Below are 13,338 nucleotides of genomic sequence, written 5' to 3'. Positions count from 1 at the left end.
GAAAACCCATTTATGGTGTAGTATCAATAAGCAAGCTAAAATCTTCTGAATGAGATTAGGGAAATAAATGCTCTCTCTTTCTCTGGAGAGAGAGAGAGAAGGTAAGGGAAATAAGTCCCACCCAGATGGCAGTAGCTCAAAGGCCACAAGAACACCAGGAATTTGCAGAAATCTAGGGAGAGTTTTGGCTTCCCTATAACATGAAACTGAAGGTTCAAAACAACTATTTAGCACTTAAAGTCCAGACACTCAGCTGACATTTGGGTTATGGCATATTAAAATATTTGCTCACAAGAGAAGTTGCTGTCAATTTATATCCAGGATATTAACAAAGTCATCATAGCTATTATATTTTTAAATCTTTTTCAAACATAGAAAATTATGTCCTTTTGACTGAAAACAAGAGAAAAAAATTGTAAGTCTTCAAAATTGAGTAATGCAGAGTAAATGGCATTACAGAGTTTGTGGAGTCTGTTCTCTTAACCAAAAACGGGGGGAGGGGGGATAATGTCTTGAGCTGAGGCATTTTATATAAGAGATTCTGTGGGTACTAAACTACTATACTTCTAGAACCAAAAAAATTTCCCAACCAAATTAGACAGCATTTTTTTTCAATGCTGACTGGCAAAATTTAGCTAGTAAATTAAATTGAGAGTCACCATCACCTGAAAACCTAAAGACACTACACAGATTAAGAAATAAAATGAACAGATATAATCATGCTGGCAGACATAAGAGTATTACTGTGTAATCTGTTCTTCAGGACTTATCTTCAAATCAAATAGCTAAGAAGCCCCTTGAAGCAGCACTTTCACACAGCAGTAAGTAAATATAAATTTTAAAAACAGAAATATTTCAATAGGTAGAAAGTCTGCATCTTCATTTTTCTCCCCTCTAAGAATCAAATGCAAACTTGCTTTTGCTGGCTTATGATGATCCTAAATCTTTATTTTAAATTTATAATACTTAAGGTCTTCAGAAGTAGACGTTTCTAAAAGGTGCCAAAAGAAAAACTGTGGGCAACACAGCTCTTCAGATCAACAAAGTAATCAGTGGCACCAGGACGTGCAATCTTAAATGACCAGAAACAGGGTGTAACTTAAAATGAGAGTGAGTGATGTCAGGGTAGAATATTTATTATATAAACATGTTTATAAACATATATAATTCTAGAATGAGTCTAGAATTTTACCTATCTAAGATGTATAACCATTTTAGTAATGTAATTCTACTAGGCAAAAAAAAGTTCAAATTATATTATGGTTTAGACATAAGACTCATTATTTTCCAAACCAGTTGTCACAATCAATTCCACAACTTCATAAGGTTACCTTTAGAGAGAAAACTGACATGTAATGGATGATTTTTGGTTTGCCAATGAAATTCAGGAACAAAATAAGAACAGATAAAAATTTTGAGATATGGCTGTTGGCTATCTGCAACTCAGGAAACAAGATTCTCAAACGAGCTTGATGGGTTGGTAACTAGGTGGCTAAGGAAATTTAGGAACTCTATTCCTCCACCTGCCTTTAATAGCTAGTATCCCCAGTTCTTCAGGATTTTATCATGGGCCCTCTCCTTTCTCTACACATAAATCTCATCTACTTCAAAGGCATTTATTTCTAATTATATGATAATTATTCCTCAAGTCTCTGTCTTCAGCCCAAATTAGCATTTCTTGACTTTAAACTGAAACTCTCAATATCAACTTAATATTAATACCACAAATTTATCACATTCTAAACTGAACTCAATATCCTTCTCCCATGAAATCTGTTTTTTCTTGTTTTACTAATTAGCTAATACTGTATTATCAATTCACCTGCTCAGTAGAGCCAAAAGCCCAAGTCATCTTTCTTCTCTTCAATCCCTGCTTTACATGTAGTTACCAGTTACTGTCAAGTTATTCTCCAAGCCTATTGCTATAGCCTTCTCAAGCCCTTCTCTCTGTTCCCGGCTACAGCAATAGCTTCGCACCTGGTCCTCCAACCTCAGCCCTCATTCTCTACTCTAAGCTATTGAGGTTCTTGGAACTCATACTGCTAACTCAGCCCACCCTTCCCCTTAGCATACTGTTCCTTATGCTTCAAATGTCCTCCCACCTCTAAATGCACACACAGGAAAAAACTTCTGGTAATTTGGTTTCTCACGCAGATTTTCCTATAAGGGAAAAATATACTATGGGAACTAAAACATGTGGTCCACCTGACAGTTCCACTGTATATTAAGAGCAGACTCTGGCATCTTTATCATTCTTTAGTGAGTATGCTTAGTGTATATTTTTCTCCAGGTCTGATCAACTAAGTACACTGAAAACTTCAGTTTCTAGACCTGAACAATTGAAGAGAAGACACTACTGCCCTGTGAAACTTTTCCTGAGCAGAAACTAGCTCTTTTGACACTTGAGCAAAAAGCAAAACCTCTTTGTTAAATTCATGACTTTACTGTAGAATATACCAAATGAAACTAGAACTACAGGAGTTTTCTGAGACTGGCTTATAATGGTAAACAATTGATAATAAGGACAGAAGAGCTCTGTGCTTCAAATGGAAAATACAAGACAGAGAAATAGATTCTCAATTCTGTTCCAAATTCAGTCTTTCCTAATAATAGCTAACACTGATGAAGCACTTACTATGAGCTAGGCATTGACTTTATCTATTCTTCTCCCATGAAACCTGTTTTTGCTTTATGGAACATGATTCACTCTCATCCTCACAACTACCCCATGATGTGGACATTACTGTCATGGTCTTATAGATAGAGAATACCGAAGGTTACAGGTTAATGAGAGCCAAGCTGGTAAGAGCCAAGAATCAAACCCAGAGCTGGGGCCTCTCGCCTCTGAGCACTATGGGGAGAAACTGCGAGTGTGGGGAAACTGGGAGTGTGGGGGACTGTAGTTTGGCTGACTGATGTTTCTCTCCCTCTCTCCCATTTCCTTCTTCTCTCACTAAAATCAATAAAAACATACATTTTTTTAAAAAAGAAAAAGTCTCAGAGATAATTCTAAAGCAGTCTTATCTCTCCGCTTCATTCTGTAAAAAAAAAATACTGATTACGGAAAAAGGGCAATTTGTTCGTATGTGGTTTGCATTTGCTTTTAGAAAATATTAGTCATCTAATCCCAAAGATGGCTGTATTTACAAAGAAGCAGAATGATCTGTGTTTTTATGTTTATTATGTTCTTTAATAAGACAACTCCAAATCTGAGTATGATTTTGCCATTAAATGACTATTCAACAGAATGGAGAAAATAATACAGATGTATTACTGTAAACTGGGAATAAGTCTGTCACTTGTTCTGAGCTGCTAAAGACAGGTGAAATAAAGATCAAAATAAAATTCTGTTGCAGTAAATCAAGTCCACCTATATCATAATATGTTGCAAATGCCATGCATTCAAAATACATCTATTAAATGAATAAATCAATCTGTAAAGTTATATCCCTGCAATCTGTAGTAGAGAGAAAGGGAACTACACAAGAAACGTAAGATTGTGAGAGCATTTGAAAATGAAGGCTTTCTTAGCCCAACTGGCAAAAATCTACACAGGCTTCGCATGAGTTTCAGTAAGAGCTGTGAGTGTGTGTACAGGACTACCTCAATTAAGCCTGTCAGTTACACTGAAGTTGAAAACAAACATTCCCTAGAGAGAGGTGTGGGAAAATACTGTGGAAAAACCCACAAAATCTTTAATTTTCTTATTTTAAAAACATTGGTAGTAAGATGTTTCCCAATAAAGTTAAGACATGGTAATGAGAAAAGTCCAACATACCGCTCTTGGGGGAAGAATCCTGAGATAGAAAAAACTGACGGAATTTGATGACTCAGGGTCATTACTATGACTAACCAATTACTGTATTATAGTGCCTATAGTAATACCTTCCAAGATTATAAGCTTTTAAAGAGCTCCTTCTCCCTAAACTAAATGGTCTCAAATTGCTATTTTTTTGAGATTTTAAGTCTGCTTCTAATTTGGTTTTCTGCCTCACTGTGAGGCAATCAACCATTACACTTTACTGCTGTCAGTGTGCCTCTCCCCTTTCTAATGGGCTGTTAGCTGAGAAACCAGATAACCAGGTTATCAGAGAATCCAGAAAGAGCCTGCTTGAGGCTAAACCTTAGGACCTGTTTTTCTGCCCCTGGCTGGTTCCTCAGTGCCTCTTCTTTTCATCTGTCCAGCGCTAGGGATTCAGTTGGCCTGCTTCTCTTCCTTTGGCACTGTCGCCAAGTGTCTTTCTCACCTGGTGTTCTTTTCCCGAGGCTGGCCATGAATACACTTTGTTCTTTCTTCACTGTCTCCCAAGAAAAGTATAAGTCCTCCTCTTTTGTGAGAATTTTACTGTTAATTGTTATAGAGAAATATAGAGTGGGTTACAAACATGGAAAAAATTGTTTAAGAAACAAAATTTTTCATTGCGATTTTGCTCCTTAATCGGTGTTTACAGACTCCCCTCTTGAATGCTCCCAGAAGACTATGTGCTCACTTTCTTCCTCACTCATGTGAGCTCCCTGAATGAAGGTATCTTATGTTTGTATGCTCAAAACTTAAAAGCAACTGACACGTGGTAGGCTAGCAATACATGCCTAACTATAAGCTTTATGACTTAAACTGTCAATATGCTGAATTAAAGAAGTAATTTAATGAACAACATCACTTATTAATACATTTCAGTCCAACATCAACTAAATGAATTGCCTTGAAAAACAAAATCTTAAGCTAAGAGTGAACGTTTGAAAGAAAACATTGTTTTTGCTTTATGAAAAACTCTGTATAAGAGTTGGCTGTTAAAATGTGATTTATCTTTTTTAAATTTTTTTAAATCCTCACCTGAGGATTTTGTTTGTTTGTTTTAATTGATTTTAGAAAGAGAGAAGGAGGGGGGAGAGAAACACTGATCAGTTGCAATCGAACCCAAAACCTGGCTATGTGCCCTGACCTGCAATCGAAACTGTGACCTTTTGGTGCACGGAACAATGTTCCAACCAACTGAGCCACATTGGTCAGGGCTGTGATTTATCATTTTTATAGCAATAACACAGTACCCACTTTTCTTGTAATAACTAAAAAGAACTGGTTGTCAATTTCATAGGAAAGCTACAAATGAATTTTTGGCTCACCACTTAGTTTTATCATGTTTTCCACAAAGAGCATTTGCAGCTGTCTATAAATTGCATTTAAAATAAGTCCCATATCAAATAAGAAATGAGCAAATGCCTAGTTAAAAAAAAATGCACCTTCACAATTGCCAATATAAATCTCATTTGCAGTCTTTTGTTTTTTTGTCACTAAAAATAAAACAGTGTTTAGCCTAGTACTAGCTAAAATGATGAGAACAGATAGGGAAATTTTTTTTTAAGTTGTTGTGTGTTTTAAGAACAGTTGTGCCATCTCCGAGACATTTTAGTTGGCTTCCAGCCTCCTCCTCTTCCCTTCTTCCTTCAGACACAGAGTGCTCTCTTTCTTAACCAACAAACTTCCCTTTGTTTTGATTTATACCACTGGCCTGAATAACCCCAAAGCGTTACACACAACATGCCAATGACTGAAAGTAGTAAGAACAGAAAGCAGAGCTTTGGCACTTGGACCCCAAACCTGTACTTTATGTAAGTGATGAGTTTTTGAGAAGTCCAGTTTCTAAGTTGACATGCCTTTTAAATATAAAGAAGTGGTTAAGTTCTCCTAAGAAGGTCACAAAATGATGTGAATGGGGCTGTTGCAAATTTGGTCATCAACCTTGGTCTCACACCACAGGCATTCCCTCCATTATCCTCTTAAATGCTCTTTTCTGAAACAATTCCATACCACACCATGCTCAATAATCTCTGAAACCCTGTATGTTCTCTACTTCTCTTACCCTCATTCCTCCCACCGATAAATCCACAAAATCTATAGCTAAGTGTTCTCCCCAAACTCTGAGAATTAAGTACAAACATAATCTCAATCCTGCACTTGCACACTTATTGATGGGAGTATAAATTATCAATCCTTTTAGAAGAGGAACTGGGTAGCTGGAAGACAGAGGGGGGAGAGAAACTTACTTTTCATAATACACTTTTTAATTTTTCTACATGTGTATATGTCCACTCAGTTAAAAAATAATGAAATGTGTCACTTAAAAGTCTCTATTCCTGCCTTCTCTAAATGTTGCTCCACTGGTTATCCCTTATTCTCCACTAGCTTCGCTCTCTTCCTTGGCCTATTATCATGTTCAAAATCTTCCATTTTATTAAAAAAAGGTAATAAAATTTCAAAAACCTCCCTTTACTGCCCTTTGTTCTCAGCCATGCTTCTTTAAAGGTTATTTACCATTCACTTTTCTCCATCTCTCATTCATACCTTAACCCCACTACAATCCGATTTTTCCTGAAACCACTATCCCTTCAGTCATCAGAGATCCTGCCAACCAATCCAATCATACTTTCTTAGTTGTTTTCTTATGTCAATCTCTGGCTCAATATTGTTGACTACTCCCTACTTTCCTCCTGTGGCTCTCTTACAATGAATGTTCTTTCTCAAATACTTTCATTGGATCACTTAGGTCCTTCCCCTTGATCTGTAAATGTTGGTGTTTCCCAGAATTCCAATTGTGACCACATTCTTTATTGTTGCTGTTTTTCACTTACCTTTCTGCAAACCAACCACTGCCATGGGTTAAATTACTTTAGTATTAGTAACTCACTGTCTGGCTCTTAGACCAGACTTTTTCCTGGGCTTCACACAAATTTCTCATAGGCTAATTATGATCCCCTAAACTGACTCACTGAACAGAAGATGTCTCCTTTTTCTCACCTTGCCACATCCAACTCATTACCAAATCCTGTGCAGTCGTGTGTGTGTGTGTGTGTGTATATATATATATAAAATTTACTTACTTCTCTTCATTCCCTCTTCTAGCATCCTAATTCAAGCCATCATCAGCTCTTAGACTCATAGATGAACCAACCTCCTAACAGGACCCCAGGTTAATCTCTTACTCCTTTCTATTCCCCATATGGCAATAAGAATCATGTTTTTAAAACTAAATTCCTTTTAAAAATAAATCAAGGGTTCCCATAATACCTAGAATAAAATCCATACTTCAAATCACAGTCTACAAGGTCTGGCATAGTCTGGCCTCCAACTACTTGTCCCTCATCTTGCACGCTCTCCTCCTTGCTCATACTCGGCCACACAGACACAGACCTTTTGTCATTTCTTTTCACTTCTCATCACACTCTCTTATCTCTGGGCCTTTGTAACTGTCCACTGTACCTGGAATACTCTTCCCTCTTGTTCTTTACATGACAACTACTTCTTACCCTTCAAGTATCAGTTGAAAAGTCATCCAAAGGGAGAAGTTACCAGCCTACCTTATCTAAAGTAGTCTCCTCTGCCACCTTTTTTCTAACTCAGCATCTAATTTTCTAACTCAGCATCTAATTTGTTTCTTTTACAACATATATTACAATTTATTTCCAGGAAGGAAGAGGGAAGGTGCTATCTTTTTCCTTTCTTCCTCCTTGCTGATAAGAATGGCAATATAATAGCAGAAGCTCAAGTAACTTGATCTAATCTAAATAAATGTAAGAAAATAAGATAACACCACCAGATTTGTTAAATATTTGATGAGTACTAGGACAGAACTGTTCTATACATAGTCAGTGAGGGAGAGTTTTTTTCTAGCTGAAGTGGTCTGGCTTCACATAGGAGTACGATTTAAGTGAGTTCCTCAGGAATGGAAAGATTTGGATAGTGAGAATGGGGTATCTGGTAGGGAAAGACAAAGAAAAAAGAGGCCTCGAAGCAAATAGCAGAAAGAGCCAGTTTGGCAGCAGTGTACAGACCAACTTAAGTGGGAAAGATTATGGGGAAAGTACTTGAAGCTTTAAATTTGACTAGCTCAGATTAAGAAATCTGAACTTGATCCAACAGGGAACAAGTTTCTAAATGAAAAGTGACATTTGAGAAATAAATCTGGAGTCAGAATAGAGGATAAATTTCAGGAATGGAGAGATTAGAGACAGGAGGATAATTAGAAATTTTATCACATTATGCCTGATTTATTGTAACAAAGGCATAAACAAGGTGAATGGAAACAGAGGGATTTGTGAGACAGTAAAGACAGGACTTGTCACTGATGAGTTGGGACTAGATGAACTTTACCCTCTCCTAAAAGATCATTACACTTAGTATACACCTAAATCATTTGGCTTAAAACCTCACAATTTTCCTTGCTCCTCAATCCCTAAGAGTTCCCTTTCCCAGACATTTGCTGTTTTCCCATCTCCCAAAATGGCTTCTCCAACCACACAATATATTCCAGCCAAAACAAAGGACTGTACTTACTGGTTTCCTAGACACACCAGGAAATTCCCAATCCTATACCTTTTTCATGCTATTGCTTCTACATTTAAAGTCCTCTTTCCCTTCAGCATATCCAAAGTCTAGCCATTCTTCACACGTCAGTTCAAATGCATTTTTCCACTAAGTTTTCCCAGAGCCCCAATAATCATGGCCTCTCAATATTTCACTTCTCTTTAAAACACTTAAAAAAACAAAAACTTATGATTGTTCCTTATCTCCCCTGATAAACTATACTCCCTATGGAAAACATACCCAATTTATTTTTGTATTCCTCCCTCCTCCTCTTATAGGTAGTTGACAATCTTAATAATATATGGTAACAGCATAGTATAATGGCCAAGAGCACAGATTCTGAAGACAGACAGCTTAAGTCTGAATCTTAACACTGCCGTTTATTAGCTATGTGACCATAGGCAAGTTACTAGAACTCTCTGTACTTTATATCTGTATGTATAAAATGGAGATAGTAATAGTAGATATTTCATGAGGTTGTCAGAGGACTTGGCGTATTTCTTCTTGGCCTTTTGACTAAGATCAAGTGTAGGACCTGGCTTAGAACAGTGTAAGCACCATAAAGTTTCTCTTAAATGCAGCGGAAAAACTGAGTATTTTGTGATAGTTGAATAAAGCTTTATGAAAAGCAAAATGTCAAAAGCAAAGTCAGTCTCTAGGTACAAGTTCTTCCTCAATCTTCTTATGTATGCCCTAAAGATTATCTGTGCCCTTTAAGAATCTTCCTTATCTTAACAATGGTTCTGTTCTAGTCTGACATTTGATGTCCCGAGAAAGTATTCAGTTCAGCTTCCTGCGGCAACAGACACCTGAACCAGTCTCCTTGCCACCAGTCATGTCATACCCGTACCTTTACCCTCCGCAGGCCCACAGAGTATTCTAAATCACTCTAAAATGCAGCGCTGTTCCCCTTGCTACAAACCTTCATCCCATCCCCTCAAGATAAAGACTAACCTCCTTATCACCTCATATAAAATGCCCTAATATGGTCCCAGCCCAGTCTCTAGCTTCATCCCTCAACACCACGTACCACAAAATCTAATCACCTGGCCACACCTAAAAGGTTTTCTGCACGTCATTTCTTTCACATAGAACATTCCTGTACTGATCTGCTAGGGCTGCCATATTAAAATACCACAAACTGGGTAGTTTAAATAACAGAATTTTATTTTCTCACAGTTCTGGATGCTAGAAATTCAAGATCAAAGTGTTGGCAGATTTGGTTTCTCCTTAGGCTTTCAGACAGCCACCTTCTCCATGTATCCTCACATGGTTTTTCTCTGTGCACACATCCCTGGTGTCTCCTTTTGTGTCCAAAGTTCCTCTTATAAGGATAGCAGTCATAATAGATTATGACCCACCCTAAAGGCTTCATTTCAACTTAATCACTTCTTTAATTCCCTATCCTCCAAATATAGTCATATTCTGAGGTCATGGGGATTCGGGCTTCAATATTTAACAAGAATTTTGGAGGGACAGAATCTAGCCCATAACAACTCCTTCTCCTTTTCTTCATCTAGGCTAATTCCCATTTGTTTTTCCGAGACTGGCCCAAGCATTCCCACCGTAGATTTCAGTGCCCTTTCTCCGTGTTCCCATAGTACCTCTGTATGATGTTCTCTGTATGCTGCTATCCTATTACTACACTATCACAATTGTCTCTCTTTTCAGACTGTATTTCTTAAGAGCAGAGACTAAATCCCTAGCACTTAGCAGTGTCTTGCTCCTTGAAAGTATTTAATAAAGATTTGATTATTGAGAGAAAGTATAAAAAAACAGTCTTGAAGACAGGCAAATGTGGGTTCAAGTCGTGGCTCTACCATTTATCTTGTGACTTTGGGCAAGGCACTAAATGCTGAACTTCCATTTTATATAAGGTAGTTGTAAAGATAAATGACCTAATTATAATAAAAACAACCAGCTGTGGGGTTGGTACACAGTAGGTACTCAATAAATGTTAAGAGTAAAAAATCTGAGATTGCCTGGGGTTGACACCCAGTTCCGCCACTAAGGAGCTGAATGGCCTTGGGTATGTTTACTAATCCTCTGTTTCAGTTGCCTATCTATAAAATCACCTCTTCCATCTGACTTATTTCACTTAGCATGATAGTCTAAATATCCATCCATGTTGTACAAATAGCAATATTTCATTTTTTTTTATTTTTATGATTTAGTATTCTAGTGTATGTATATACCACATCTTCTATATCCAATCATCTGTTGAAGGACACTTGGGTTATTTCCATGTCTAGGCTACTACAAATAATGCCACAATGAACACATATCTTTACAAATAAGTGTTTTCAAATTTTTCAAGTAGATACCCAGAATAGGGATTGCTGGGTCCTATGGTAGCTCTATTTTTTGAGAAACCTCCATATTGTTTTCCATAGTGGCTGCACCAATTTACATACACGAGCAGTGTATGAGGCTCCCTTTCTCCACATCCTCTCCAGCACTTACTTTGCCTAGTTGATAAGAGCCATTCTAATGGGTGTGAGGTAGTATCGCATTGTGGTTTTGATTTGCATTTCACTTATAGCTAGTGTAAATCAGATGGAAAAGGCCAAGAACCAAGAACCACATGATTTTACTCATACGTGGGCTATAAAACAAAAAGCAACAAATGAACAAACAAAACAAACTCCTAGATACAGACAACAGGATGGTGATTACCAGAAGGGAAGCGACATGGAGGAGAACACAGAAGGTAAAGGGGCTCAAATACAAGGTGATGGAAAGAGACTAGCTTCTGGGTGGTAACCACACAATAGAGTGTATAGATGTTGTATTATAAAGTTGTACACCTGAAATTTATATAATGTTTTTAGCCATTAATATAATTTTTAAAACTATCTCATTGTACTTCTTTGAGAATAAGTTAATGGAGGTAAAACACTTAGATGGGTATCTAACACATAGTAAGCATTATATGTTTCCTATTAATACATGAACACTGCAGGTCTGGACAAATGACAGGAAACCATGTATAATTTAGTTCTTTCCATTATTAAGTCATTTTAAATGTACTACTTTAATGCCTCTGATTTCTTACCAACTAAACAGGATGGTAACTAAAGAGGTTCAAAAATTGGTACAGATGATGTAACAGAGCTCATAATAAACATGAAATAATATATTATCATCTGTCTCATTCCTTATATTGTTTTTTAACATGTATGGGTATTGAAATAAAAATTTTAAGAAACAAGTTTTTCTACTCTTAACATCTATAGATATTAAGCATTTTCAGTGGACAATAATGCTCCTTGGCTCATATTTCCAGTTGCAGATTCACTAAAACTTTGAACCAGAAAGGACCTTTAAGATGAAAATCCAATCCTGTGTCTTACATAAGTAAACTGGGGTGGATTTGGAATGCGCTTTTAGGATATTAATGAGCAGCTCTCTGGGGCACAGGAATTGCAAGCAGAGAGAACAACTTGTTCAAAAGTAGGGGTCTGGACTTATTCTATATGTCCAAAGTATGTAGAAACCAGTATTGGGAAATAACACTGGTAAATAAATGCATTCAAGATAATTTCTGAAGTAGATACAAGTTACCTGACCTGTGACTCTGAAGCAAGGCTAATCTAGGTTTGAATCTCCACTTAACATCTTTGAGCCTCAGATTTAGTGCAAAAGAGTTATTATAGTGATTGAGTGAATGTATGCAGAGCTCATAACTCGGTGCCCAGCAGATTGAAAGTATTCTAATGTTTGTTCTTTCTGACCCCTTCCATCATAAGAATAAAAACCTGTAAAATAGCAAAACACTGCCTTCCTTAAAGTGTGTGCTTGCTGAATGTCTGAGACATGCTGAACATTACTTAATTTTAAAAATAGAAAACTGGATGAACGCTGAGATGATAAAGTGTCTTCATCCCTGTCCTTTCTCACCCCCAAATGTCCTTGACAATTTGTTTTCAAGTGTCAGGTCACCACCCTTTGCATGCTATTTGGAGACCACTGTAACTCAGACACATCCAATTCTACAGCAAATATTTGAAGGTAGGGAAAAAACTTACTGAAATATATATCTTTTTAAAAACTGAAAGAGTCCATTTCATTTTACCCCTTATGGTCCTCTCTAGTTTGATGAATAGCCAGTAAACGGTTACTGGTTTTTTGTTTTATTTTATGGCGCAGAAACTGCAGATTTAAATAAAAGGTTTGTGGACAAGTAACTGAGTCCATCCACTATTATGACCCAGAAATCTTATAAGTGTTTGAGAGATTATCTTTAAGCCAGCACTGAAAAGGACATCTGCCAATATCCATTATTTGCACTTGAAACTAAAGCCAACCGTCTCTTTTGAAAGACGTGTGGTGTCTGGCTCAAACTCAATCGCAAAGTCCAACTCAACTCAACATGAAAAGAGCTCTTTCCAATACCCTCTCCTCTCGTTCTCATCACAGATGGCGACCGAGGCTTCAGGTTTAGCCGCGGGACACTAAAGCCGCTCATCGCTCAGGGTTGGCGGGTCCGATGGATAGCGTCCCGCAGAGGCCGCCAAGGCTCAGAAGTGGGGTGAACCCGGAGGCCAGAGCATAGCGCCCACCACTACCACCCCACACTCGGGAAACAAACCACTTCCCACCGCGGGGCGGGGACCCGGCGCGGACCCTGCCCTCCGGTCCCAGGCTTGGGCTCGGGCGTCCGCGCGTGACCTCGGAGGGCCGGGAAGAGCGCGGGGCTGGAAGGCTCCACCGCGTTCCAGGGAAGGTGGCAAAGGCGAGTTCGGGTCGTGCACGGAAGGTTACTCACGAAAATGGCCCGGACTCCTCTGCCCTCCGCCCGCGTTCCCTCAGGGAGAAGCTTCTAAAGCGGCGGCAGCCTCAGAGCAGCAGCCAAGCTGCCGCCGCCGCAGCTGGTAACCGCCCCGGGCGTGGCAGGGACGGGCGGAGACTTCACAACATCATTACTCTGCGACTTCAGTTTTGCAGTAACACTGGGTCAGCCGCAGTCCCCACGC

At 38.3% G+C, this 13,338-nt stretch overlaps 1 protein-coding gene across 1 annotated transcript in view; it reads right to left on the bottom strand.

The window, feature by feature from the left end:
• Positions 1–13,321, bottom strand: part of TRAK2 (trafficking kinesin protein 2) — a 56,322-nt gene extending 43,001 nt beyond the window's left edge. Inside the window, exon 1 of the mRNA XM_081142433.1 lies at positions 13,131–13,321. The gene's annotated coding sequence lies outside the window, so the exon portion shown is untranslated. The remainder of the gene's footprint in view (positions 1–13,130) is intronic.
• Positions 13,322–13,338: the final 17 nt, after the last annotated feature.

The sequence above is a fragment of the Miniopterus schreibersii genome, assembly GCF_964146895.1.
Source record: "Miniopterus schreibersii genome assembly, chromosome: 7".
Taxonomy (NCBI): domain Eukaryota; kingdom Metazoa; phylum Chordata; class Mammalia; order Chiroptera; family Miniopteridae; genus Miniopterus; species Miniopterus schreibersii.
Note: the sequence above shows the minus strand (reverse complement) of the source record. Positions and strands in the feature narration are given on the sequence as shown.